Source organism: Echinops telfairi, unplaced genomic scaffold (genome assembly GCF_000313985.2).
Source record: "Echinops telfairi isolate 266 unplaced genomic scaffold, ASM31398v2 ScPeMD7_7459;HRSCAF=8497, whole genome shotgun sequence".
In the NCBI taxonomy this organism is placed as follows: domain Eukaryota; kingdom Metazoa; phylum Chordata; class Mammalia; order Afrosoricida; family Tenrecidae; genus Echinops; species Echinops telfairi.
The window spans coordinates 2,253,442-2,257,528 of record NW_022111359.1 but is presented as its reverse complement, the minus strand read 5'-3'; positions in this window follow the sequence as shown (position 1 = coordinate 2,257,528).

The following is a 4,087-nucleotide window of genomic DNA, read 5'->3' as shown; positions in this document are numbered from 1 at the left end:
TAGAGGGAGTGCATGAGCCCGTCGAAATTACAGCGAGCCCAGGACTAAGATGATCTCATACGGAGAGCAGTTCACAAGTTCTGGATCCAGTTTTGACTAGGACAAACGGGGCTTACGCAAGGCGTGCACCTGAGAGTTGAGGTTTTGTGTGAACTGGGCTGGGCCCAGGTTCTCGGAGTTGGCAGTTGAGATCTAGGAATCCACCATGACATGACCTAATGTAGTGTAATGAAGTCACCGCCACAATGGGATCTGCTGGAAGCAGATAATCCGTTTTAGGAATATTGGGGTGGGAGACAGCACCATTACTCAGGTCACAGCTCTGATACAATCTATTGAAAGGGCGTTTCTTCAGCAGAGGTAAAGAGTGGGGGCTTCATCTGCTGCACACAGACACAGTAAAGGTTTGGTTGCTTTTCAGTAGGCCTAACCTCTGACTCCTGAGGAACCCTGGTGGTATAGTGGCTATGCATTGGACTAGGATCTCCAAGGTCAGCAGTTCAAAATCACCAGCTGCTCCAAGGGAGGAAGACCGACCTTTCTACTCTCATTCAGAGGTGCAGTTCTTAGAAACTCACAGAGACAGTCCCATCCTGGCCTATAAGGTCCCTGAGAGTCAGCATCGACTTGCTGGCAGTGAGAGCTCCTGCAACTGATTCCGTTCACGTCTAGTTCTTTGGATTCGAGCCAAGAGCTTGCCATAGTGTCTGCCAGTTCTGGAAGTTGTCCATAGCCTAAGGTCTGGTCTGCCGACCTTGGATTCCTGAGACACTGCAGCCACAAGCCTGTCACCTTCCCGCTTATCTTGAAATCCTGAACTCCCACCCCTTGAGTCTGTAGAAACCTTCAATCTAGTATCGGACACACGGTTGGGCTTGCCTGCTTCTACAACGATGTGAGCTATTTCCTTCTAAGTCTTTCTATATACATACATGTATAAGGGTCACTGGTTTTCCTTCCCAGGAGAACCCAGGCCAGGAAAGCGGACAAGGGTTTCTGAATTACGTGCAGGAGGGGGGAGAAATGGAGACGGTATCTCTAGAAAGGCAAACACGGGTTGATAGTCTGCACATACTCAATGCAGCCATCTCCCATCTGAGAAAGCCCAAGCAATCCAACTGGGTAGTGCAAGAGCCCTGGTGGCATAGTGGTTATGTGTTGGGCTGCAATCCACGCGGTCAGCAGTTCAAACCCACCAGCAGCTCCTCGGGAGAAAGACTGGACTATCTACTCCCTAAACAGTTACAGCCTCAGCAACCCACAGGGTTCACTATGGGTCACCATTGACTCGATGGCAGTGAGTTTTCACAGATAAGGAAGCCCATAGACCGAACAGCAGCACTCCACAGACCAGACCCACAAGGGAAGTGCTTGAGAATCAAAACTCCAAGAGGAAACTCCGCCCTAGGAATCCCCAGGCCCAGCAGGCATTCCCTTGTACCCAAATACCCAATAAGTGCCCCTGAGAAAACAGCTGGTCCCTGAACGAAAACTTGCAGAGACAGGCATGAACCAGCTCCCGAGCAGTGCCCCATGGTTCTGCCCACGTGGTCTCCAAAACCAGACAGCTCAGTGGGACCATGACGGGTGTCTAGGGTGTGGTATTCAGGGAACTGCCCCAGCCTAGAAGAGACTGCGTGCCTGGGCCCAAGTCCCTGGTAAAATCAAGGGCTTAGCCCAAGTACCCATCCTGGCAGAGGAGAGGGTGCCCAGAGAAAGCCATGCTGGCAGGGGACCATGGAGAAGGGATTGCATGACTTGGACCCTGTTGAAGGCTAGAGACCAGCAGAGACACCTCTGAATTAGACACCCCAGGGTGCCATTCAAATGAGCCAGAACTGGTTTCATAAAGCTAGTCTCTGGCGGGTCTCATCCTTCAAGAGAAACCTTTGCCTCGACAAACCCTGCAGGGTGGGTACCAGAGGAACGCCCCTCATCCCGAGGGCTGCAACCTCAGACGTCTAGAAGAGTGGGCAGTAAGACACCTGGCTTCCTCCAACATTCCGAGCCCATGCCTGTGGACCGAGCTCCCTGCCTGGGCAACGCAAGTCCTCTCTGGTAGAGAACAGAACCAGAAGAAGAACAACAACAACAACAAAGCAGTAAGAGGAGCCCGGCCCCAGCAAAGGAGCCCAGGGAATGAACGGAAAAGCAAAAGGTGCGGAGCAGGCCGGAGACCCACGAGCAGGCTGCGGAGCCCGAGCAGGCCCGAGAGCGGAGCAGTGTGTGCTCTTGTCTTCTCTGGGCTGTGGATACCCCACTGCAACTGAGTCCATTTCCAAGGACCTCCTCTAGCCAGTGGATGGCCGCCAGGTGATCAAACTGCCCCCTCGCATCCCCTTCCAACCCCAAACATCAGCAATACTGCCCTGAGGGTCCGGGAAGAGATGGCCAGGCGGGAGAGCTGATAGCATGGATGACTGTCTAACCCCCCTCAAGGGGAGTGGACAGCAGGACTGTCTGTGAAAGGAGCTAGTGGATGGTGGAAGATATTGTAAAAATAAATGATAGCTAAATAAAGGGTTCCCAGGGGGTGGGATGGGGGAGGGAGGGGACCGAGGGGAGCCGATATCATGGAGAGCAAGAAGAAAGCTCTGAAACTGAGAGTGGTAGTGATTGTCCGACGCTGCTTGATGTGCTTGAACTATGAAGTGTGAGGACTTCTGGAAGAGCACCCAAGAAAATGAGTAAAAGAAAAAGAACAGTCGTGAGCCGTTGACCACAGAGGGGTCGCTGAGTCTGACCTGGTGGGACGGTGGAGCGTTTGGGTGCTCTGTTCAGGCGGGGTCTGCTCGGCATTGAGCTACTGCAGTGTGCCGGTCTTGGTGGGTGGGTGTGGTGTGCCCACCACCCTCCCAGGTAGCTTTCATACTAAACCAAAAGAACAAAAACCAGACAGTGACAGAAGCACCTGGGCCTAATCTCCCCACGAATGGCAAACAGGTGTGCTTGGTCCACTTGGATTTCCCCTAGAGCAGTGGTTCTCCACCTTCCTCATGCCGCGACCCTTTACTATAGTTCCTCGTGTTGTGGTGACCCCCAACCATAAAATGATTTTCATTGCTACTTCACCACTGTCATTTTGCTACTGTTATGAATCGGGCGACCCCTGTGAAAGAGTCATTGGACCCCAAAAGGGGTCTCGACCCACAGGTTGAGAATCCATGCCCTAGACCCTGGGCAATCAGCTCCAGACTAGTCTTGATGCCCTCGGTGTCTCCCTGGAGTCACCTCTGCCACTGGCCTGTAGCCCTGTCCCCAGGTGACTTGTGCTACCCACCCAAGGAACCTCTCCCAGGGGCCAATTAACACTCAGAGTGAAAGGTGGGTGTCTTTAAGAAGTCCCAGTGCATTCAAAGACTTTGACAGCTGCTCACCCCCAACACCTCTCAGACAGCACCTGGGCTGTCCTTTTCATTACTACAGGACAAACGACAAACGCATCTCTGGAAGCAAGAGTTGCCAGCTTGTGAAAGGGCTCGAGAGGGGGCACATTGTCTTTCTTCTTAGAGAAGAAAGGACCCCCGCTGGACACTCCACCAGGAGAACAATTAGGCTCCCTACTTTTGTAAGGACTGCAGGGGGGGGACACTCCTGCTCCTCCCCCCACCCCCACCCCGTAGAGTTGCTATGAGTTGGAACCGGCTGGACGACAGTGAGTTCAGTTTGGGATTTTGTTTAGAGGAGAACGTTAAACCAGAGTTCAGAGGTTTTAGCACTCCCCCAAACTCCTCCCAGACTGACTCCCAGGGGACTGAACAGAGAGGACAAAGCAGTGCTCTAAAGTGCGGGATGGAATTCAGTCACGGCTTCCCATGATGACTCTGGATCCCACGACAACAGGACTGACCAGGGGTGACATGGACATCCATGTATTGTTGGCCCGCCCATAGGCAGCCATCAATTGTAGACTGATCTACACACATGCAAACGATCTGCAGGAGGATTTTTTTGGTGGCAGAATGCCACTGTTGTGTCTTTGAAGAGTGCTTTGCCCCACGGGAACAGAGGTCAAAACTGAAACAGAATTTCTTCTCTCTGCTCCCTGTTGTGCTAACCCACTCCCTCCCACCCCCACCCCGCCGGT